The 26,616-nt window shown below is 35.2% G+C and overlaps 1 pseudogene; it reads left to right on the top strand.

Moving 5' to 3' along the window:
- LOC128107835 (40S ribosomal protein S3a-like) overlaps positions 1-10,466 on the top strand; it is a 57,246-nt pseudogene extending 46,780 nt beyond the window's left edge.
- The last annotated feature ends 16,150 nt before the right edge of the window (positions 10,467-26,616 follow it).

Below are 26,616 nucleotides of genomic sequence, written 5' to 3'. Positions count from 1 at the left end.
TTTACCTCACCTCCCAAATAGTTTTGTTTATACTTGGTTACAGAATACATTGTATGCTTATATTCAAAACACACATTTGATAAAGTCATACAACTGCAACCATAACGTCCCTAGAGTGTGATCAGGCCATGAATCTTAGTGTCAAGTATGTTTGAAACACGACTAAGATGAAAAATCATGTAATGTATGTCAAATTTCTCCAGAAACTTAGCTTAGCAAGCATGAAAACGACACAATGCGAACTAGTGTTGTTTTTTCCACAGGAAGGAAGCTTTTTTGTTGTTAAAGCTGGTATTTCAAAAGGCAGACTTTTACATTAAGTGCATGAATGTACACGTTTTCTTAAGAAAAACAAAACAAGATACATTTAGGAAAAAAATATCATTTTTATATAACCAGAATTACAAAAGCATTATGAGAGTAAGATATAAAACTTGATTTTCAGTGTCCTTCCTAGCCTTATAAATCCTGCCTTGAAAACAAAACTTGAAGAAAGAACACATCTGCCACTAGGACTCGAATGCAAGTGGCATTGCCCTCATTTCTTTAAGAGGCTGCCTGTATCTCGACAGGTTAAGCAACTGACTCAAGGTCACCTCCCTCGAACGTGGCAGGCGAGAGCAGACTTCAGACTTGTTTTTACATTAAAGCCAGCCCTGTACTCCACAGTTAACATCATATTGACTTATACAACTAAAAAGAAAACAATACAGAAATTGGTTTGAGAATGAATGATATATATAGTGTAATGAGGAAAAACTAGGTTTTGTTTTGTCAAAGCACTTTTCCACATCTGCAGAATGCTACTCAAATTGCACTTATATTTCTAAACTATGTCAAATCCTATTGCTGTTTATTCCTATCATCTTCATTTTCCGAACTACTTACTTTCTGGGCTATTTTTTTTATGTTTGGGTTCCCCCCTTCCACCCCTATGTGTTTGTGTTGTTTTGAGTATCATTTCTCAACTAAATGCATTTTAACTAAGATTCGGTTATCTGGAATTAAAGGAAGATATAATGAGAATATTCACGTTGTTTTTACTTTCATATAAAATTGTATTATACTGCAGATGTTAAGCTTCACATCTATAAAAACAGTGAATTTGAGCATTGCAATAGCCTTTCCATATTCTTACACCCTGTGCTTATATTTCATACTCCACCACCAAGATAATCAAAGTCCTCAAATGACAGGTGCATAGGAACAGTATTTCCTTTTCATTTGAATGTGAATTCACGGTAAGAAAGTCATTTTGCTTTAAGCCTTCACTGAGTCACTGATGATACAAGATTTTTATGCACTGATTTTACAAGAAATCTACCATGTGTTTTTTGAAGAAAATGTCTCAAATTACATGCCAAAATAAATAATTCATTACTGTTCACAATATATTAAGTAAATGAACAAAATTTTTGTGATATAATGTTGCTATGTGAAGAGTACAATAATTATATGTGCTTATGTGCATGTCAAACATTAGTGTGTGTGTGTACGTGTGTGTGTGTGTGTGTGTGTGTGTGTGTGTGTGTGTGTGTTTGTGTGTGTGTGTTTGTATAGAGAAAGGAAGGACAAAATCTAAGACATACTGAGAAGTTTTTCACAACACAATGAACAGTACAAGACTGCCACCTCCTGGATCTAATACACTTAGCGATTTTTTTTTACATAATGTCCTTGGCTTTCAAATATATTTAGATTAGGGTTGTTTTTTGGTATTTTTTTCAATATTTTCCTAATGATCATCACATAGTATTTTAAAACTTACTTTAAGAATTTCTTAGAGATCATTTTGTGTGGGGGAGGATTTCCTAGCTATATAGGATTCAAAATTTGCTCAAGTTAGCAACTTTTCTATCAGTGAAACTGACAAAACCAAGCCACAAAGGCACAGCACAATGAAAGGCATGTTTACCAGGGAGTGGTTTAAATCTGCCCTTTGTTATTGGTAATTCAGAGACACACAGACACACATGTGATATTCCAGTATCTTGTGTAAAATCATAATACCAGGCATATTTATGGTGCATGATATCACAGTATGGATTCATATATACCTAGGTTTCCTATCATAAGGAAAAAATAATAAAATTTCATGTTAAAATTGTAATAATACACAATTATTTCTCTACTATTAGGAATACTTGTTCCATCATGTGAGTAGGTAAAGCTTTCTTTATCCTTTGATGCCAGATCTTTCAACAGGAAGAAAAACAAATATGACCTTCCTTACCCAGGACCTCCCACATTTCAAACAGATCTTCCTCTGATTGTGAAACCTAGCCAAATGTTCTAAAAACTGTTTTAAGTCAGGATGATTATTTGTAATTGTTAGTTTGAGTTATGTGTCGCATATCAGTAATTGTTGACCTGTGTTCAATGAAAAAAAAATATTTAGGCCATGGGAACTGATGAATAACCTTAGGGATAAAGGGAATCTCTCTGTCCCCAGTCTCCCTCTCCTGTTCTGTCCCCACAGCTCCCTCCCTCTCAGGCTTTCTCTCCCCTCCCCCTTACTCCCCTTCCTTCCCTTTTGTTCTGCCTCTCCTTTGTCCTCTTCTTTTCTCTCCTTTTCCTCTCTTTTTCTTTATAGACATCATTTATTCATTTGGATGTATCCGTGTGATTTAGGATATATATTTGCTAAATAATTTCCTAATCTATAAAGATTTTTCATTATTTCAACATTTCTGTACCCCATGAGTAAGACTAATCGCATATAAACAGATCAAGTATGCATTAGATTCTTAAATATTTCCAAAGAAATATGATTTGCACAGTGGGTAATATTTTATATCATAATGTGAATGCTCCCAGTCATTCTAACATTAATGGAAATTTAATATGACCAATTTTAAAAGTCTTTTAAGGAACTTCTAATTCACTCTTCCTTTGAGGAGGATTGGAGTCCAAGAATCATAATACCTCCCTATTATCTGTGTAAAATTGTGATAAGACATTATTTTAAACATAGCATAATATCCTTGTCCAGATTTTTGCCCTTCAAACACTATTCACTTTTAAATCCCCTAAAGATAACTTCTTAAGAATATTGAACTGATGGAAATTTGGAAAGAACAGAAACAAAATGAAAATGTGAACAATGAAACAACCCATCTTAAGAGAGGATTTTAAATGCTTATGACATGGTGATCTCTATGCAATTCAAATAATCAGAGTTTTGAGAACGACAATGTTCCTATCTTATGAATAAAGCAGCAGGGACATATTTTGAGGCTTCTGTGTTAGATTCTTCTATTAGCTCCAATGATGTCAGCTATGAACCAAATTTAAAATGAGTGCAGTTTGTGCATCAGGGATTTGCACCTTGTAAAGCTTTGTGCTTTACTTTCTATATATAAGAGCTTAAAAGTTCTTGAGTCTAATAACAAACAACTTTAGAACTGTGTAGTAAGCTCTCTTTAGATGCTCACCTAACAACCATGAAAGTCACAGGGAAGTAAACACACTATTAAAAGAATAGCAAATTTCTCCAAATCTCTTTCTAAGTTATTTACTGAGAGTGTCAGTAAAATTAATTTCAATAGGAATTTCTTAGACAACTCTACATATTCCAGAAATAAATATGTACTGTCTAAAGAATTTGTTAAATAAGATCTTGTACTTTAACTAAAACACAATAATGCAGAAGGATTCTTTTTTCATAATATATCCATTCAATGCTACTAATAGAAAATCAGGAATTCCAGTGACAAAAATGTTTTTTATTGAACACAAATATAAGTAGATTCACTCAGAAAAAAATCTTTTTGAATATATTGTGGACTAATATGCTGTGTAGAGTTAAGAGATCTCTTAAAATAATCTTGTATCAGCAAAAGAAGAAGTGGATCATATAAATTTACTGCAAGGTTCAAAATCGGAGTCATATCTTATAATTGTTGACCAACAAAGGATATACACTGACATATTAGATCTTTCAACATCCTTCCAAGATACCAAGAATGTGGAACTATTCTAGAACTATGCCTAAATAGGTAAAAGAACATCATCAAAGAAATCTCTATAGCTACCAAAAGCCAGAGCCTGAGTAGTTTGGTATAACCTTCCAAAATGGTTGAATAAATTCATTGCCACAATTCAATGATGGTTTTTAATGTTGAAATATTTTGCTGCTTATTTTGCTTTGTAATTATATAGAAATGCCTACAGTAACCAGGACCCAGTCATCCCATAAAATATTGCCTATACAAAGTAAAATGGGAGGAGACAGGTATGGATTTACAGGCCAAGTGAATGACCACCAGCACATGTGAGAGATCCTTAAATAATTTAAATTTATTGCAATGCACTATTTGTGTTGTTATTCACTAAAAGTATGTGGCTTTAGTGCCTTTATTCAGTATCTTGTAGGAGGAAATAATAAAACCATAAAACAATTTATAAAATTAAAAGTCATTCTTTTAAAGAGTTCAGGATTCTGTAAAGTAGTTCAATCTTTTGAAGTTAGAATAATACTAGAGGCCAAGATAACTGATTAAAGATCTCTCTGATCTATGCTTATTGTCACAAAAGAAAAAGATGAAAATTGTCCTAGTGAGACTAAGGTAAGAGCTACAAACTCAACCAACACTAATCTCTTTCATGGATGTTTCCAAGTTTAAATCAGTAATCCTAAGTGAGTGAGATCAAATTTCCATTTCTAAAGTCTAAGAAAACGCAACAGCTAACAACTGCATTTACTACCAGATCAATGGATAAGCAGCATTTGAGTATTTTAGTAAAAGCCAATATAAAAACAAAATATATTTTCCAAACTTTGTACATGGTGCTGCCATATGTAAATGAAATCAATAAGGTCTAATTATAGGTGTTTAATGATTTCAGATCAGAAAAGCAAGACAAATAAGTGAATCATTTTTTAAAGTTTTGGTGATTTATGTCCTTAACATCCTAAATACTGTAAAGATTCTGATGATTTACTTAACTGGGCAGCAATAACCTCAAAGGTGTTTTGAGTATCCGATGTGTTTTAAATTCTCTAGTCTTCATTTTCCTTTTCAAGGTTATACCTAAATTCAGTTGCCAACCAATAGATACTATATAGCGCTATAAATTAAAAGTAGTATATACAGTTGAAGATACCAGAAACAACACTATGGATTCCTGAAAGAAATATATGGCATTCTCATTTCCAAGGCAAATCACTACCCCCGTGTTTTAAAACATCTATTACAACTTCTTTATATTGCAACTTGCCAGGCTAAGAGACCTGGGTGTAACAACTTTTTATCCACAATCCTCTAACATATTTGAATGAACAGATAAAAAGGAATGCATTTGCATGAATTTGATGCATTTACTGTTGCTATATAGAAATCTGGGGAAAAAGTTACCAGAACTTGCTTGTTCTTTTGTTGGTTTGTTGTTTTTTTTAATATGTAGGTCTGCAAGCTCGAAGCCCTAGAGTAGGCCCTCATAGCTGGAGACAACCAGATGTGCATAACACCATGATAGGAGAGCAAAAGAGGAGAGAGTTCCTGTGGTTGAGGCAGCACCCAGTCTGGAACTCTCTCTGTAACAACCATCTTTTGAGATGACTAATCCAGGTCTGTGAGGGCTAGAACTCACTTTTTACACACAGAACTTTCCTATGGTACATTCATTGTGAACCAATGTCTTTTTGTTATTGTTGTTGTTTTTTGTTGTTTGTTTGTGTTTCGAGACAGGATTTCTCTGTGTAGCTTTGTGCCTTTCCTGGATCTTGCTCTGTAGACCAGGCCAGCCTCGAACTCACAAAGATCTGCCTGCCTCTGCCTCCCAAGTGCTGGGATTAAAGGCATGCGCCACCATTGCCCGGCTAAACCAATGTCTTTTAAAGCTCATGTCTAGGGAATCTTCAACATGAACTGTTAAGAAGAAAGACCACAGTAAATACGACAGGAAATCAATTATACACTGGAGATTCTAGACCCATGTGATTCTTGGTTTTTAAAGTAATAATTTGTATTATATTTCTTTATGATATGGCATTGTATTTCATTAAAGTAACACAGGATAAATAGTAAATATTGTCCATTTGTTTTTAAAAAGATTGCTAAGAAATTGGCTTGTTCCCACAATCATGACATTAGAATTTATGACTAAAAACTTTAGGAATGGTTAATTAAATATTATTGGTATCAGTTTACTAAACCAACATAATCCTAACTATATTCTTACACTACTGGTAAATGTGACTCTCATGCCTCATCAAAGAAACTTCTCTTCACATCAAATAGAGAAAATTACAGAAAACCATAAATGATCAAAATGCACAAAACAAGTGTTTCTATGGTGCCCAGACCCAACAGACACATCTCTAATATTACTCTTGCTCCACAGGCTTAGGGAACATCTTTCAGGTGGGGATAGAAAGATAGAAAGAGTTAGAGGACCAGGAAGTGTGCTGTGAGATTGCATGTCCTAGCAGAGTCTGGAAAGCTATACTCATGAAGTCTCATCAACATGGCTTCTTTTTTAATTTAATTTTATTTTATTTTACAATATAATTTAATTCTACATATCAACCACGAATTCCCTTGTTCTCCCCACTCCTGCCACCCTCCCATTCCTCCCAGTCCACCCCCCATTCCCATCTCCTCCAGGATAAAGACTCCCTGGAGGATTGAGATCAAACCTGGTAGACTCAGTCCGGGCAGATCCAGTCCCCTCCTCCCAGGCTGAGCCAAAGGTCCCTGCATAAGCCCCAGGTTTCAAACAGCCAACTCATGCACTGAACACAGGATGGGAAAAGGTGTTCACCAACCCCACATCTGACAGAGGACTGATATCCAGAATATATAAGGAACTCAAGAAATTAGACATCAAAATGCCCAACAGTCCAATTAAGAAATGGGCTATAGAGCTAAACAGAGAATTCTCAACAGAGGAAACTCAAATGACTGAAAGACATTTAAGGAATTGCTCAACATCCCTAATTACCAGGGAAATGCAAATCAAAACAACTCTGAGATACCACCTTACGCTTGTCAGAATGGCTAAGATCAAAAACACTGAAGACACCTTATGCAGGAGAGGATGTGGAGCTAGGGGAACTCTCCTCCACTGCTGGTGGGAATGCAAACTTGTACAACCACTTTGGAAATCAATATGGCACTTTCTTAGAAAATTGGAAATCAATCTCCCCCAAGATCCCAGCTATACCACTCCTGGGCATATACCCAAGGAATGCTCAATCATACCACAAGGGCACTTGCTCAGCTATGTTCGTATCAGCATTGTTTGTAATAGACAGAACCTGGAAACAACATGGCTTCTTAAACAATACTTGACTAAAGAGGATGTCAAGAAGCATGCTACCATAAAAGTGAGAAGCATCATCATAGAAGTGTAGAGTTGTAGACAACTAAGGAATGCTGGGAGTGGGATAAAGAGTATTTCCAAAGTAAGAGCTCTGAAATTGGATATCTATCATCAAATGAGCAGCCTTGATATCATATATAGACAACTGATACTACATGTACTGAGCAGGTTCTTTTTATATATTTAGGACTGTATATATACATACATATATACATATATATGTGTATATACATACAAGTAATTAAAAAGTGGCTATGAATGCGGTGGTATTGTGTTCCCCAAAATATTGTGTACCTTAATATACTTATCTGGGATCAGAGAACAGAAAAGCCACAAGATACTTAGGCTAGAAAATGTTAGCACACGACTTTAATTCTAGCATTCCAGAGACAGAAATCCCTCTGGATCTCTGTGAGTTCAAGGCCGCATTGGAAACAGCCAGGCATGGTGACTCATGCCTTTAATCCCAGAAAGCAGCATTTAATCCCAGGGAGTGGTGGTAGAAAGCAGAAAGGCGTGAGGACCAGAAACTAGAAGCATTTGGCTGGTTAAGTATTTGGCTGGTTAAGCATTTGGCTGGTTAAGCTTTTAGCTGGTTAAACTTCAGGCTTTCGAGCAGCAGTTCAGCTGAGAGCTGTTGGGATGAAGACACAGAAGCTTCCAGTCTGAGGAAACAGGACCAGCTGAGGAATTGGCAAGGTGAGTTAGCTGTGGCTTGTTCTGTCTCTCTGATCTACCAGCATTGACCCCAATAACTGGCCTAGGGTTTGATTTTATTAATAAGAACATTTAAGATTCATGCTACATATGAATTTGAAAGGGAGAGAAAGTTCTGAGCATATACTACAGGAAGGTACAGTGTCCATGTTATCTCAGGTCTTTGGTAACTAAAATTGAGACATAGACATGTGGATGGCCAAGAATTTTCAACATGGCAATGGTTTTTAGTTCCAGTCCAGTGTTTTACTAAAATCAGAGAAATGAAAAAAGTTATCCTAATACCTACAAAATATTAAGATTCACTATTACATGACCACTATCAGGAGTAAGAATCAGACTATTTCTTCTTCTGGGGTCACAGAGCAGCCATGTCCCTGCTTTTGCTACGACTTTCATTGATCAGTCTGGGACTGGAAAGATTATCAGTGCATCATATTGATCTAAGCTTCTCTAAGAGTCCCTTGAACGTTTCCTCAGAGAAATCATTGGCTTAGGATATGAAATTACTGAACTTAAGGCTAACATGTTTAATTTTTTTTGTATATTGTTTTTCAATTAGATTATATCTGGACCTATTGTCTAGAGTAGATAATCAGAAATGCTTCAAAACCAGATTGAAAACTGCACATTAACCAACAAATGGAAAATAAAAAATCCATCTTATCTGATGTGGTGGATTTTAGTGAAGTAATTGCACTTATCCCTTCTCTCTGAAAACAGGTTGATAAACATGTAATTTATGAGTTTAAGATAAAAGGTAAATAATCCATCAGTAATAATTATCTAATCTAAAAATACTTCTTGAATAATACTCAGGAATACATTTTTTCTTAGTTTTCTGCTTTTTAAGAAAGGAAATTGAAGCAAAAGAAAAAACTTTTACTTCTGCATATAGAACCCTTGTCTATAATATATTCTTACTACATTCCTGAATTTTTTAAAGCTCTTTTTTGTTAAAACTAATTTGACAATGTTTGTTTTTTAATCATTTTCCTTTAGGGAGTATCTCCAGCATATCGTGTTTGGGCATAAAGTAAAGATAAATCTATTTCCCTTGTACTAATACATCATCCTTTTGCATTTTATTTAACTGAATGACATAAATAAAGTACATATTGAAGCTATCATAAATAGTCACTGGAGTAGCACTGCCTTTTCTTGGTAAGCATACAAGTATTTTAAAAGGCCAATTATGGTTGTTGAAAATAGTATGAAACATTGGTTAATATGTCACATTGTCATGTAGAACTAAATTATGAAAGATTCCACCACTATAATGTTTTGTCAGCAATTAATTTATTCTGAAAAAGTAAATTTCAAAGTGCATTCATAAGTAAAACTGCTATGTATTACTACAGACAGTTCAAAAACTTCAAAATAGGATTTCATATCTTTCAACAAAAGTTTTAGTATTATTTTTCACTCAATTATTTTCTACTTAATCATATATGTAAAATACCACACTTTTACCCTAAGAAGGACTTGCATTTTCTTTCAATAATCATTCTCTGTAACAATTAGACTGAAATCTTAATAATTATGACTTATGCAAACATTTAGAAAATGAATCAATAGTTAGAAAATGAATCAATTATTTGGAAACAAATGCCAGTATTTCCTTGAAAATGCAATCACAAATTTCTTTAGAAAATGTTGTTTCTCATATAAAATTAAAATACCAAAATACAGTCCTTTAGGCCCTCTGAGCAGTACTATGGTGGTCAGAAAGAACAAGTGTGAAGGAAAGGTGGTAAAAAGTGAGCTAAGAAGGAAGTGTGTGAACAATTCTCTAAGAAAAATTAGCATACTGTGAAAACTCCACCTATGTCCAGCAGTAGAAACACTGGGAAAATATTAGTCACAAAGAACCAAAATTGCATGACCTCAAGGGTCATGTGCTTGAAGTGAGCCTTGCTGTTCTACAGAATGGCGAAAATTCATTTAAAAAATCAGGCTAATTGCTAATTGATGTTCAGGGTGAGAGGGGCAGACATTCTGAGTAGCTTCCATGGCATGGGCCTTCCCGAGCACAAATTGTGCTCTATGGTCAAGTGGCAGACCATGATTATAGTTCATATTGATGTCAAGACAACTGAAGATTATTTGCTCCTTCTATTCTGTGTTGGTGTAACTACAACAGACAATAAGTAGATATGCAAAGCATCCTGTGAGCAGCATCAACAGGTCTGTCAGATCCAGAACAAGGTTTTAGAAATCATGACCCAAGAAGGGAAGACAAGTAAATTTAAGGAAGTGGGAAGGACATAGAAAAGGCTTCCCAGTCCATTAATCCTCGTCACAATTTCTTCCTTAGAAAAATAAAAATGTGGAATAAATCCAAGTGTGAATTGGGAAAACTCTTGGAGCTTTATGATGAAGGTAGTAGCTCTGGAAAGGCGACTAGTGATGGCAGACATTAAAGGGCACGGAGCTGATGTATATGACCTACTGTCCCAGAATCTGGTAAAACCCACAGTTGTAATAGTGACAAATAACATATCATATTTGTGAGAAATATTAAAAGCAAAAAGCAAAATACCAATAAGCAATACAATTATTTGACACAATCTTTCTATATGTTCCTGGCTGGCCTGGTACTCCTTGTGTAGATCAGGCTGGCCTTTAACTCACAGAGATCTACCTGTCTCTGCCTCCCCAGTGTAGGGATGGAAATGAGAAAAGTACGATGGATTTGGAAACACCATCTCGTAAAGGCATGAATCTTCACACCCAGTAAAAAAAAAAAACGTATTTTATAACCCAATTTTAAAGTATAAGGAAGAATATACAGAAAACTCACAGAAGTAGCTATTCAAATACATAAAGACTTTCATGGTCAGTAGCTGAACTGGGCTCTTAGGACATTGAAGACCTTCACAAATGATTTTTAGTTATATTTTTATCTACACTTCTCAATGATTGACCATGAAAAAAAACACAACTGTTTCAAGAAAGAGAGTATAGAAACATGTATAAAAAATAACAGGTTTGTATTTATAGTTTAGAAGAACTAATTTCTTTGTGACAATAGTTAGGACCCAAAATATATAGAAACAAATATCTTGGATAGAATTTTTCCATGCAGTAGCAGATCCAGTCATGTTTTATCATTGCTTTTAGAAGAGAGGGTCCCCATATGACTGTTTCTGTAGCATATTTATTTTTGGCAAAATGACACAGACTCTCTTCCTTTATGTACTTTTTTATTTATCTGTGCTATGCTTCTAGGGTCCCAATGGTGAACTGAATGATAATTTTCAGTATTGGGATAGAGGATTTACCATTTCTCTTTGAATCTCAGGAATAAGTCTTAGGTGTTCTTTCATTTCTTGGAAATGGGAAAATATTCTCAAAGAGGATGTCAAAATAAAATTCCTCTTTCTTGATGTTTCTTTAGCTTCTATCATATAACACATGTTCTTTCTCATAATTTTTGGTTCTAAAAAATACTTTTTCCAATGAGTATATAGCTTTGATCTTTTCAATTGTGATGAAAAAGGCCACCTTCCCTTCCTTGTTGTATAAACGTTGACCACAATTTCTATTTATAATATTTCCTTCCTACTTTTCTTCTTACATCTGTTAGGTACAAAATGAAATATTCAAAATGTCCCCACTTATTCCTTAATATGTTAAGGATGAATTCTATTTTCAGAATTGAAACATTTTGCATTCATTCATTTATTCAATCATTTATTTTTATTTCCAAGGAGTTTAAGATTATCACATTCTTCTACAAATTGCTGCTGTTCCCATTGTAGAGTGCTGAACTCAGTCTGCACTTCATCTATGACACTGTAAAGCATTCTTACTTTTCACTGTCACCTTAGAGGTTTTTGTTTGTTTATTTTTCATTTTCTCTTATTCTGTTTAGTCACTGGCAGGCAAATTTAAATTTTCTTTTTATCTCCTCTGATTCAGGAAGATGACGACAGTATAGTAAGAAAACCATTTATCCTTTTTGATTGATAAAGTCAACCTGACACTGGTTTAGAGCCCAGGATCTATAGTTCTAACATGATAACCAAAAATCCAATTATAAATTAAAAACCTTAGACCAATTCTCCATAAGATGTCAAAGAACTTCATACCATAGCAGTTTCTTGCTGTGAGATGTTGTTCTGTATACTGTGGATGTGTGTTGGTCTGATTGGTTGATAAATAAAATGCTAATTGGCCAGTAACCATGTGGGAAGTACAGGCAAGATAAGCAGACAAGGAGAATTCTGGGAAGAGGAAGAATGAGTCAGCAGTCACCAGCCAGACACAGAGGAAGCAAGATGACAAGGCTGAACTGAGAAAAGGTATCAAGCCACGTGGCTAAACATAAATAAGAATTATAACTTAATTTAAGTGTAAGAGCTAGATAGTAATAAGCCTGAGCTAATGGCCAAGCAGTTATAATTAATATAAGTTTCTGAGTGAGTATTTTATAAGCAGGCCACAGGAATATAGAGTCCTGGTGGGACTGGAGAAACTTTCTGACTGCAATTTCTTTTGGCACCATGACCATTATTGTAAGCAGAATAAGGAGGGAGATTCAAAATATTTCATAAACTCTGAACTGAAGCACATGAAATTAGGCATACAAGGCTCAAATAAATCACTCATACAAGCAGAAAAAAAACAAGAGAAAAAAATGACTGTAGATTTCATAATGAATAATGATAATATCAGATAAAATTTTATTCAGAATTTTAAGTATGTCCTATAGAATCAGAAAAAAAACCTTTATTTCCTATATCTTAATGTTTATTAGGTTGCTGTTATGTATCAGAAGATGGGTTGCCTTATTTAAGATCTGAGACACTTAACTGAAAATTGAACTCACATCTAAGTCTAGTGAGGCAAGTGGACGATGAGCTGTGATCTTCCATGGTTATAAATACAATAAATACAAATAGAACGAGAAATATTGTTGCTTTTCTCCCCATTCCACTCTTTCAAATCAAGTCAATCATGGCGGCTTTCCAGGGAGAACATTTTCAGAAGACCTAGCATACACAAAGCTTGTTTATTTTCTTTTATTGGATGGGAGTGTTTGTTTTATTTTTATCAGATAAGTCTCATTATGTTGTCTTAGGTAGCCTAGAACTTACTATGTAGAGCAAGAAACCTCAAAGAGATAAGCCTGTTCCTGTTTCACAAGAGGTGGTATTAAAAGTGTGTGACATTAAGCATGCTTTCCAATTATGTTTTTTTTTTTGTCAATAAACTAAGTATAGCATTCATATTACTCATGCAGATCTTTATAGGCAGTCCATAGTTTTGGAGGAAATATCAGTTTTTTGATTGTGGTGTACTTCTCATAATTGATAATTACAACATGATTCAGTCATAAATTAGCACTTTGAATTCATTTCTGAATGTCAGTCATAAAGAAACACTGAGCTAGATGAAAAATTTACTGAGATTATGTACCTCAAAATTGTTTCACTCAGAAGGATTGTACTCATCATATTTATAACAATGGAATATCACAGCTCATCAACCACTCTCCACACTAGACCTAGATGTTAAACAGAAAGCATCCTTCTATTTCAAAGAGTTTAAACAATTGTTTATTTTATTTTTTGAGACTGTAATGTAATTATATCATTTCACCCTTTACTATAATTTCCCCACACCCTTCCACATATTTCTGCTTTCTCTCCTTCAAATAAATGCCATTTTTCCTCATAAAAATTTGAGTATTTAGGAAAAGATAACATATGAGGTTTTCCTTACAGACTGTCATATACCACAAATATATTCTTACCTTCCTTCCAAATTGACTTGCAGTCCTTTATCAGGAATCACCAAAACATGTTTTCTTCCCATTTTGATTTTTTCTTTCATGTATTAGTCATTCCAGAACATATTACTATTAACATAGCTATGTTTTCTACTTTTTTCTCTGGTTATTAATGCTAACTTCATATAGCTGTGATTAGTAAAGGTATTTTATCTGATTTCAATTTGACAAAAATTTAAAGGCTTGTTTTGTACCCTAATACATAATCTGTCCTAGAGAATGTCCTGTATGTGCTTTAAAGGAATGCACAATAATGTTGGGAGACAGAAAGTCCCAAGACTTACTCCAAGTCTCTAAAATAAAAACAAAGGGAATTCAGTTCTGTGTTCTTGTACGTAAGTGGACTTGGCAAGGTTGTTCTTGGACTAGAAGCACTGCTTTCTCACAGGAGTGAAGGTTCCAGTTTCTGGGGACCCTTGGGATGTGGTTATCAGTCCTCAGGCAGCTGTGTCTAAGTTATCCCATGTTCTTTTTTTTTCTTTCTTTACCAACTATGTCTGACTTATATCTCTGTGGACCTTTACCATTTTCTCCCTTGCAAATAGTATATATGATGCTGTACTTCTTAATAAACTTACTTCACATAAATCATCAGTTTATGCAAGATATCCTGCTGCCAGCTCTTGCTTTTGACTTCTTTATTTCTCATCTTCATTTCTCACCCTATGGCAGGTCTCCCACTCAATGCTCCTTTGTTCTGGTCTTTATTCCTGACAGTTCAGGACTTCAATCAGCCCCTGCAGAATGGATGCTTTATCTACGCCTGGTACAACTGTTGTCAGTCCTATTACTGATCTGTGTTGGAGTAAGAGTTTTGTCCTTGGTGATTTATACTTTCTTTGCTGTAGCATATTGGTCCCCACTTCCGTTGTATTGGTGTCTAATTCTTTTCCCATTCTTATAATATTTGTTTTATGTGTTTAGATGCTGTGCTGATAGGAAGAAAGTGAATTTACAATTGTTATGACTTGATGAATTGGTCTTGATTGCTTGACTATTTATGATATTTGTGGTCTTTCATTAATGTCTGCATATTTAAGGACTTAAATTCTACTCCATATTTTCTAAACTAGCTTTGCCACAGAAAGTCCTTCACTGCTGGCATCTTACATTGACCTGGGATCACTCTTTGACAAATTATAAGGAAGAATTGATGTTAGAATCTATATGTGGGCTGTAGTGAAACTTGTGTAGCGGCATTATGGCTCTGAAACTTGGAATCAGAAGTGTCAATTTGCTGTCTGCATTTCTAGGGCTGAATCTAGAGCCTAGATCCTACAGAGTCCTCTTGGAACTTGAGTCTGCTTACTTGCTCCTATACTTCATTCCACTGGGAGACTGTTCCAGTCCTAAATCCCTGGTGGCCTGCCTGAGGAATCCAGGAGCTTAACCTAAAGAGATAAGTATCAGTCTGAAAACTTTCAGGCTCTCCTAATGATGGGAGGAGTTTAAAGCCTAGATTCTCAAGAGAATTTTGGAGCCACATTGCAGGTGATTGCCACAACATCAGAGTCTATTAAGAAAGGAATATATCTAGCTGTAGATATCAAACCAGGGCTGAGATTTGCCCAATAATAGATAACTACATAAATAAGAAGAGCTAGTATACACAATGACAATTTGTTCCATTTGAGAAAAATGAAAACATGATAGTTATAGGAAAATTGATGAAAATGGAGGTCAACATTTAAGAGTTCTTTGTTAACACAAATAAGTGAGATCCAGAAGGGCAAATACATGATTTACTCATGTGCAGACTCAACATTTAAGAGTGTGTGTGTGTGTGTGTGTGTGTGTGTGTGTGTGTGTGTGTGTGAAGTAGAAAAGCGAAGTATAAGAAAGGAGGAAATGGCACCTGAGTGGATAAAGGTGCTTGACATGAATCTTGAAAACCTCAGGATAATCTCCAGGTTTTGTAAATTATGAAGAGAAAATTTTTTTCTGACTTCAACATGTGCAACATAGTCCCTAAACACACACACACACACACACACACACACACACACACACACACACACACACACACAGAGAGAGAGAGAGAGAGAGAGAGAGAGAGCGAACCTTAATGATATTCTTTAAAGGAGAGATGATGGAAGAAGATACTTCAAGGGAAAGATGACTGAAATGAAAAAGGAGAGACTAAGGAGAGATTTGTGAGACAAAAGCATGAGGGAACCCTCCCTCAAGAGTAGGGTACCAGCAAGAGGAATCAGGGAGATTGAGGGAGATATGGAGCATGGGGAAGGATAAGAGCAAAGAAAAGTGAAGTAAATGTATGACATTGTCACAGTGGGAAGAATGATTTTTTATTCTAACATTAAAAAAAACTTTTTTAATTAAAATTTTTAAAACAAGGAACTTTTGAAATTCTGTCTTAAGCAAAGCCAACTTCTATTCTATATTGGAAGACATTGCTGATGGGTCAGAGGTCTCAGCCTCCCCAGGGCCTCCCCAGTTTATCTCAAGAGCTTGGCAACATGGAGATCCCTCCCTCCTGCAAAGCCTCCTGCTCTCTACCTAGTCTTACCTGGAGAATGTCCTTGGGCCTGGAGGACTGACCAGATACTCGATTCATCTTTAGCTTGGCCCTTTGCACAGATCTCTGCTAAGGAGACTTGTGCTAGGAACTCTGCTATAGGAGCCTACTGCTGCATACTAAGCCTTATGATAGGAGCATGCCACTTAATGCAAATTAGGATTTTTCCACAGGCTTCTCAATCCTATATGGTCCTTATACTCAGGCATAAAATTGAGCTGATTCACCGAAATCTGTCTCCCGGTGAGCTGTCTCCTTTCATGCTCACAGGCTACACTGACAAAGTTTTCTATCGCCCCTTCTGTTTTTCTCTCTTGACATGGTGGTCAACAGATGCAGAGGGAAAGATGAACCCCACAGTTCTACTCACCCCTACACACACAAAGCTCAAGGCAGCAAGCCAAATAGTAATTTTTAAATCAAATATAGTGACAATGCTATCCTAAATTTTACAGACCTGATAATTTTGTACTTTAGTGATGATAGTAGAAAAATATTTGAAAACTTTGTCCTCCTTACTTTAAGAATTATTTTTTCAATAGCAGTACAAAGCTTTGTACTTACATTAAAACCATTGCATTTCACAGGACAAATGCTCTGCTGAAAGATGTGAAATAACAGATGGAAAAATGTTTTGAGTTCACTGACTGGAAGGCTCCGTATTGTCAAAATAACAGTTGAACTCGTCTTGATCTTTAATGAAACAAAATCTCAATCATAATTGTAGTAAATGTTTCTTTTTATATTTTTGAACAGATTATGAAATTCCCTAATTGTAAGAAGGGTTAAGGACACAGAAGAGCACATAACATTAAAGGAGATGGCCTGGGCTGTCGGATTGGTACTATCTACCTTCAGGACTTACTTTATAGTTGAATTTATCAAAGTTATATGTTAATGAATGAACATAGGAAAGAGCCCATAAAGAAATCGACATGAGCATACACAACTGATCTCTGACAAACTGCAATAGCAGCAATACAAAGGACAAAAGTAGTATTTTCAGCAAAGAGTGCTAGATTAGACATCTACATGGAAGAGAAACTTTTTTCCCCACAAACCTAGCTCTATCTAAATGTTAACTCAAAGTTGAATAAAAGTATATAATTTTAAAATGCTAAAATAGAATTGTGGAGAAAAAAATGATAATTTACAATTTATTAGTTGTAAAACCAAAGAATTGACATATAAAATAAATATTTGGCAAGCAGGGCTTCACTGAAATTATTATGTTCCACTCAATAAAATATACAATGAAAAGAATAAAAAGATAACCTCCAGAATAAAACAAGACAAAAAATGCTGGCTGGGCCTATGTAATAGTATGATGTCTAAAATATGCAATTGAATGTTAAAATAGAAGGGCTACTTAACAAAAACTACTCAAATATAAAGTTATCAAATGTTGGATAGATACATCAACTAGAAAAATGCAAATAAATAGTTCTTTAATCCAGTTTATGCTTACCTGACAAAACACCATAGACAGAGTCAATTTAAGACTTTTTGAGTCATATTTCTAGAGGGTACATACACACACACACACACACACACACACACACACACACACACTATATATATATATATATATTATATATATATATATATATATATATATATATAGAGAGAGAGAGAGAGAGAGAGAGCAAGAATAGAAATATGACAGTTAATAAATAAATGGTTATACTCCTAGGTAGTAGAGAATATTATGTGTTTTTAAGGAAATGAAGTGTCAGTTCATAAAGATATGTAAGAAGTTTAAATAGATTTTACAACATGCAGCAACCCTTCAAAGGCTTTATTCAGTATAATTCTAGCAAGATGACATTCTTCACAAGGCAAAACTGTGGAGGCAGTAAAAAAAGCATTAATTACTAAAAGCTGGTGACAGAAAGGGATGAAGAGGCAGAGAACAGTGGGATTTTGAAATTCCTTCTTACTATACTGTAATGGTAGATATATGTTACATTTTTTCAAAATCCATAAGCTATTTGATATTTTGGATTGAATCTTCATGTGAACTATAATTTTGAGTCTATAATTAAATGTCAATGTAGGTTCATCAATTTTAATAAATGTGCTGCCCTGGTACGGAATGTTGACAGAGTTGAGTCTGTGCTTGGTAGGAGCAAGGGATGTGTGAGGAATTCCTCTTCTGTGTTTGTAATTTTACTGTGAAATAAAACTGTTCTAAATATAAAGTCTATTTAAACAATTATATACTACCCATTTAAGGAATGCATCTAATTACAAAGGAAGTTGAAGAGGTAAGTGACCCCTCCTCTGTTGGAGAGACCTTGTCAAGGCAAGCTTTCATAAGTGTCTTGCAACAACCAACAATATCAGAGACACACTTCACACAGCAGGATGACAAGGAGGAAGAGACAGAGTGATGAATTTACCAGAGAAGAAAAGGAGACGGCACTCCCTGGATAAAAGACAATAGGTTTATTGCAAGGACTTGGTTAAAGAGGACAGTGCAGAATGCTGGAATTTTACATGTCTATAAGAGTTAACAGAACAAAGGAAATGGAGTTAAAGAAGATAAGTTCCTTTCTACTTTGAATAATTTTAGAAAGAGTATAGTTTTTTGCAATTGATGTAACATGATTTGATAGAAGAAAGTCACTGTTCCATTGATATTAGCACAAGACATGAATGACAGGGCACAATCATGCTGAGGATCAAAGAGATGAAAAGTAAAAGAACCGTTGGCAGTACGGGGTAAAATGTTTCATTTAGTGACACCTAGCTCTGCATTTTATCAGTCCTCTTATGTAGAGTGATTTATCCATCTCTGCTCTCTCTATTCACACTGCTCCTTTATCTTGTCATAACTTTCTTACTGCCACATAGACAGCAGCACACAATTCAATAAAATGCTCATGTTTCAGCGCAGACAGAGAGATCCTTTAAAGTTGTGATTTCCCCTATGTCCTTTAGCTGAACAGATATGAGCAGTGTTCTGTGTGCACTTAAAAGAAAATACACACATCCTACCTTGGCCACAAATTTAGTCATGAAATGGCCCCAACCAGTTATGGAACTGTGACTCACCCACTGATTATGCTCCAGCAATTCATTCTTTCTGGTCATTGAAATGACAAGTTCAGTTCCTTCATTCACATTAGCAGTCCTTGTGATCTTGTGCATCCTTCTTTCACATGTTCACATGTTTGATGGCATGAATGATTTAATCTTGTCACTTAGATGACCTTTGCTCTTTTTAGCAGAAATATTTGACTTTTCATAAACATTTCTACACTTTATATGGTACACTATAGTCAGAGGAAAGAAAAACCAAATATGAAATTGAATAAAGAGAAAAATAAACATATGAAAAGCACCCCAAATCACAGTGGGAACTAAAGAATGCAAGAAGTGAAGGGTTAGGGTGGATGAGAGAGAGAAAAAAAAATGATAAGAGTGCATCCAAGTAAACAGATGCTCACAGAGGCATGAAAGACAGTGGGATTGAGAACTTCAGCATTCATCCTTCAGTCAGAGTGCTGACAACAAACCCCTAGTCATGGATGGTTGTGTGTTGTACTAGTTATCTTTATTATTATTATTATTGTTATTATTTTAGTGTTATTATTTTCAACTTGACACAGGTTGAGTCATCTGGGAAATCTAGGAAGAGGGATTTCTCAAATGAGAAAATGTCTCCATCAGATAGGCTGTAGAGAAATCTGTGGGAAGCCTTCTTGATTAATGATTGATATGGGGAATTTTGACCACTGTGGGCCCTGACACACCTCACAACTTGTTCTGGTCTGTATAATATATCAAGTTGAGTTAGACATGGAGAGCAAGACATGAGGAAGCATTCCTCCATTTCTCATGCTTCAGTCCCTGCCACCAGATTCCTGCTATGCTTGAGTTCTACCTTGACTTTGCATAGTTACTACCATTATGGACTATGATCAGGACTTGTAACCAAATAAACTCCTTCCTCCTCTTGTTGCTTTGAACATGGTCTTTATTACAGAAACACAAAGCAAACTAGGAAATACATCTAAGTCAGAAATGCAACAAATCTAGAGATAACCATATCTGAAATCAGAGGAACAATACTGACCTTTGATTTCTGATATATATGTATCATACATATAATTATACATACATATAATTACTGAGTTAATATTCAACTCTAGAAGAAGGTATTAATTCTTTTTTCTTCAGAAAAGCCAATTTTGTCTGTCTACAGGTCACTTCCTGTGTATTTACTTAAGAGGTGATGCCTATGGATGAAGATATTTCCAGAGTTTTCTCACTGACAATATTTTCTTTTACTTTGTGCTGTGTCCATTTCTAAATGTTTTCAAAATGGTGAATGTGAAAAAGTCAAACACTCTGAAATTATATGACCTAATGTCAGTGATATGCTTTGGACAGCCTGCCTATCATTTGTCTTTGAAACACTGTAATATTTGATATCCAACTTCTTGTCATCCTAGTCAACAGACCTCACTCTCCATATTTGAGTGAATTAGCCACAAGCATATAGACATTACAGAGAATGCTGACAGAAAAAAGGCACCTAAAAGATACAAGATAGCCAACATAAAGAGTAGAAAGGAAAACAAATATTCTTATTTCAGGAAATTCAAAGGAGCAAAGATATGACAAGATTTTTAATGGTTGTTTAATGCCTAATTTTTTGGTCATTCTGTTGTTTTCATTATTTCTTTCATTTTTCAGATTAAAATATAATTATACCGCCGGGCGGTGGTGGCGCACGCCTTTAATCCCAGCACTTGGGAGGCAGAGGCAGGCGGATCTTTGTGAGTTCGAGGCCAGCCTGGTCTAGAGAGCGAGATCCAGGAAAGGCACAAAGCTGCACAGAGAAACCCTGTCTCGAAAAACCTAAATATATATATATATATATATATATATATATATATATATATATATATATATATATATATATATATATAATTATACCATTTTCCCTTCCCTTTACTTCCTCCAAACCCTCCCATATACCCTGTCTCCCTCTGATTCTAATTCATGATCTCTTTTTTCATTAATCATTACATGATACACATTATATATACATATACATTATATATATATATATATATATATATATATATTTACACATATATACATATTCCTAAACAGACTTTGCTCAGTGTGAATAATGTTACTTAAATGTGTTTTCAGGGAAGATGAACAAGGACAACAAATAGACTTGCTAATGTGGACAGGGAGAAAGCCCATGAGGCCTCAGTACTTCACAAAGAACTACAGGCAACTAAGGGCTGATGAAAGTGGAAGACATTATCTTCCCCAGGCAAGAATAGTACTTGGTGATCCAATAGCAAATTGTCTGCACTGCTTTCTGTCTTTTATAAAAAGCTTGTATAAATATTTTGGCTATATAAAAGGAGAAAATAAATGAATATCAAATCTAACTTTTATCTTTTGTCCTATAGGAAAGTGTTATAAGATATATAAGGTAATAATTATAATGATAATAACAATATCAGTAATAACATTTGTGTAGAAGAGATAAATAGTGAAGATATGAAAATATAAGTACATTATCCAATTGAGCTAGCTAGGTTAATTAGGGCTTTTCAGAATATACTTTATACTTAATATAATATTTGGAATGAAAAATTAATTAGAACATTACAGAAATACTTGTTCCTAGATAGAGACATTTGTAGTATTCGATTGTTTTTAGGCTAACCAGAGAGAGTTGGATGATATCAAATGACTCTTTTTGTCTATGGGGAATGAGAAGCACACTATTTCTGTTTTATATTTTGCTAATACTTAACAAGCAAAAATGTTTCAGGTGAAACATTATGGGAGGGCAGAAAATGGAAGAAATATGTAGATTTGATAAATTATTATGAAACTGCCTCATGAAAACAGCCATAGATTTGAGAGAAAAAAAATGTTTGTTTGTGTGTGGGGTGTGTGTGTGTGTGTGTGTGTGTGTGTGTGTGTGTGAGAGAGAGAGAGAGAGAGAGAGAGAGAGAGAGAGAGAGAGAGAGAGAGAGAGAGAGAGAATATTATTCTTAATCCTTAGATGATCATTTATTTCACTTCCATAAGGGGAGATAAAAGTTGGACATGTTAAACTGAAATTGGTTTGTTGTCTTTTTATTTTAAAATATGATCTTTAACAATATAAGGACAAACATTTATATCCTTATACATTCACAATGGGTTTGGATCAAACCACCAGGTTTCATTTAAAACCCAAAATAAATCAATGATGAGAGATCAGGATTAACAAACAGAGGGGCAAGCGACCTTTCCGCTGGGATGAAGGTTGTGTCTCCTGGAAAAGTGTGTGTGTGTGTGTGTGTGTGTGTGTGTGTGTGTGTGTGTATGTGTGTGTATGTGTGTGTGTTGTGTGTGTCTATGTGTGTGTCTGTATATATCTGTGTGTTTATGTGTATGTATGTGTATGTGTTTCTGTGTGTCTGTGTGTGTGTGTGTGTGTATGTGTGTGTATGTGTGTGTATGTGTGTGTGTTGTGTGTGTCTATGTGTGTGTCTGTATATATCTGTGTGTTTATGTGTATGTATGTGTATGTGTTTCTGTGTGTCTGTGTGTGTGTGTGTGTGTGTGTGTCTGCCTGTGTGTGTGTTTGTATATGTATGTGTGTGTGTGTCTGTTTGTGTGGAGGGGGTTTATAGGAGACAAGAACAGGGATGACAAAGGTTTTTTTGTGCTTTTTCTCAGAAGGGGTATGTAGATGGGTGCCTGGGGCTGTGCCAGAATGGAAAGTTTAACCTGGTTGGGCTTCTTTATCAGGAGGGTAAGCTTTCTTTTCAGGGGAGGGATATTTCTTAGTTTAAGTGGTTACATCCTCCTTCAAAGAAAATAAAAATAGCAAAAAGGCCTAAATTCAAAGTTTTTCCTCTAATATTACTAAATACCCTAATTTCAGATGGCTATAAAAATACATACATATCTTTAATACAAATACAACAAGGCTATGTCTGAAGAAAAACAAACCTGAAAAGCTGTTTTTCACTGGGGATTCCTTAACATAGGGAAATGACAATCAGCAGACTGACTGCTATTGGTAGATTTCAGGTTCCCTTGGCCCCTTCCTGTTTCTCACAGGAAGTTTTCTTAACTATGATTGGGGGTCTGCGTCTTGAATTCCAGTTGAAATTTCTCTTCTTGATTTAAATGCCCACACAATTTTGTTTTTTTCTCATTTTCCCCCATCACATCTTAAAAACACAGCACTGAGAAAATGATCACAATACTATTGAAACATAGCTACCTCAACAATAATGGGCAGTTGAAGAGAGAGAATTAAATGGCATGCACACAGGCTGCATATTCAGAGTTACTGTGGTGTTTTCCTTTTCATCGAGGCCTGCAAAGAAAGCAAAAGTCACCTCAGCTTGGTTTGGGCAGGAAAGCTAACCCCAAACTTCCCACTGACCCAGCAATGCCCCAATATCTTCTTTTCTACCTTGCAGAGGTTTTGGTGCCTGAGGGTCAAGGACATTTGGGAATGGTGACATTTCCTGTTTCACTTTTCTACCACTTTGTTATGAATTTCTTTAGGTAGAATTAAAATCTCCTCAAATGATTCCTTTTTGGATAACAACACTTTACTATGTAGACTTAAAATTTTTAGAATGGACACGAGGCAGGAAGATGTGACAGATCTGTATGTTTCACATGATATTGCTATTAAATAATATGCGTAAAATACACAGGATAAATGAAATCTAAGGAATTTTAAATAATTAGAACTAAAATATACATTCATAGTCATACAGAGATAAACCTACATAAAATTAAGTTATTTGGGATGCACTTATATATGAATTCAAAGCACTTTCCTTTCTTCTTCCTCCTCCGCCTCCTCTCCTCCTCCTGCTCCCCTCCTCCTCCTCCTCTTCCTCCTCCTCCTCCTCCTTGTCCTGCTCCTCCTCCTTTTTCTTCTTTTCCAAATTGGTGAACTAATAATTTGAACACAAGAACTATGCTGTAAACAGTTGATTTTCCATTGGAGTCTTTAATGTTGTCCATGAATAGCATCAATTTTTTCTTATATACACCATATTAGCATTGGCTGGCTGAGAAAATATGCATGTTCACTTAGAGGTACTCTCTGCTTTGTGCTCTCTAAGTTACTTATTTAGTTCTGCCAAGTATCACATAACTAAGACTGTCTCTGGTACCAATGACTCCATGGTTACAGTAAAATTTGAGGCATTGACACATAAATTGTAAGAATTAGGATGAGTTTCCAACTCAGTCATCTATTTTCAGCCTCCTCCTAGGATGCTCAAGTAGAAAGGCTTTGTTCTTTTAGTCAGCTGCCCTGCTCCAGTACTTTTTATTGCATTTCTGACTATAAGACAGATAAGAAAATGCCAATGATAGAGTTTGGAAAAAGAAAACTCACATTTTATCTACCCATGAGGAAATGCACATGGATCCCAGACCAAGCCCCAGGATCTGAGTTGCACTGATTATTAAGATGTGTGTGTGTGTGTGTGTGTGTGTGTGTGTGTGTGTGTGTGTGTGTTTGTCTGTTTGTTTATCTGTCTGTATTTGTGGAGTTCGTCAAAAATCTAGGAACTAGAGTTAATTAATATTTGTGAGCCATCAATCGTGGGTGCTTGGAGTCAAACTGGCACTTATGATTAAACAGCAGGTGTTCTTGACTATTGAGCATTCTCTCCAGTTTCCTGTTACACCAATTTTTAAGATATGTTGTTTTTCCACATAAAACTCACAAAATTCAAGCTGTCATTAATGATAAAGTTTCCTTTTAGCTGAATGTTCGATTTTTCATAAGATTATTAAAAGCAAGGTAGTCACAATCTATGTATATACTATAAATTAGATAATATCTAGATAAACATCTAGATAGATAGAAGATAGATAAGTAGATGATAGATAGATACATAGATAGATAGATAGATAGATAGATAGATAGATAGATAGATAGACAGACAGATATATCCAGAAATAGTGATAATTGGTACTCAGCATTGCCTTACCCTCTGTCTCCTGCAGGAGGTGTCTGCTGAGGCTTGGTACTCTCATAACAATTGCAGAGGAGCAGCTATATCCATGGGATTTGGCTACAAGACTGGAGACAACATTGTGTTGCATGCTGAATTTTTGTAGGTAACATGCCTCCCAAGAAGCAACTATGACTACATGAAACCTTTTGTGTTGCATGGTTTTGTTTCCACATCAGTTTATTTTTTCCTGGAAACAACTTCCTCACTTCATTTTTTCCCTAAGTTTCCCCAAATTTATACCCAGATGGTAACCAACAATGACTAAGTTTTTTAATGTTCTGCTTTTATATAGAGAGAGATAACAATAATTAACTCTGAAAAACGGTGGTCATTATTTTTGCAAAAATATACCAAATAAAATGTCCAATTAATGGTATGTAAAAGACCCTTATTTATAGTCATTATTTAAGAAGTTATGGCTTGTTTCATAATTTGAATGACTAGTCATAGTTTATTGATACATAATGAAAATGAAATACCCACAAATAGACAGAAGTGATTGACATAATGGAACATATTCTATAAAATAGTTTTCCCACATCTCATTGACAACTATATGTATACTTATATACATATATATATATACATATATATATATGTATATATATATTGTTCAAAGGAAAAGAGGCAATGGATTTGAAATGGGTGTCCTTTCTAGTCATAGGAAAGTCATTGGAAAGACCCTGAGTAAAATTTTGCAAGGAGCACAGTCTGTCTGGATCCCTCTAAAGAAACCATGTCCTCAGCACAGGATAAAGACAATGAGAAAACAAAAAGACAAAGTCAGCTGAGGAACAATTCAAAAGCATGGAGTATCCCAAACCTCAAATTCAATCTGTGTTAACATTCCAGGTAAAGATTGTCTTACACATTCTTGACACTGACACCTGGCAACAGCGGGAAGCGTACCATCTTAGAGTATGATTATAGAAAGTTCTGAAGCATGTATCCATCTCTAATATACACATGTTCATTTAATGCAGAATTCAGGAATGAAATATTAAAAGTACCTTTAATCTGTCCTGGAAGAAAGAAAGACATGTAGTTAACAGTCACTAAATCCTGGGGCAATGGGTTAATGGTCACACACTCCAGTCTGTAAGGCTTTATCTATAAAGAAACACAGAAAGATTGGCATAGTCAGAAAAAGCTCAGGTGAAGAATGAGTTAAACATGGTGACATCCACTCAGAAACAGGCACTGTGAACTGG

The sequence above is a fragment of the Peromyscus californicus genome, unplaced genomic scaffold (assembly GCF_007827085.1).
Source record: "Peromyscus californicus insignis strain IS unplaced genomic scaffold, ASM782708v3 Scaffold_12__1_contigs__length_115047231, whole genome shotgun sequence".
Classification (NCBI taxonomy): domain Eukaryota; kingdom Metazoa; phylum Chordata; class Mammalia; order Rodentia; family Cricetidae; genus Peromyscus; species Peromyscus californicus.
The sequence above is the reverse complement of the archived record's forward strand: the minus strand, read 5'-3'. Positions and strand labels throughout refer to the sequence as shown.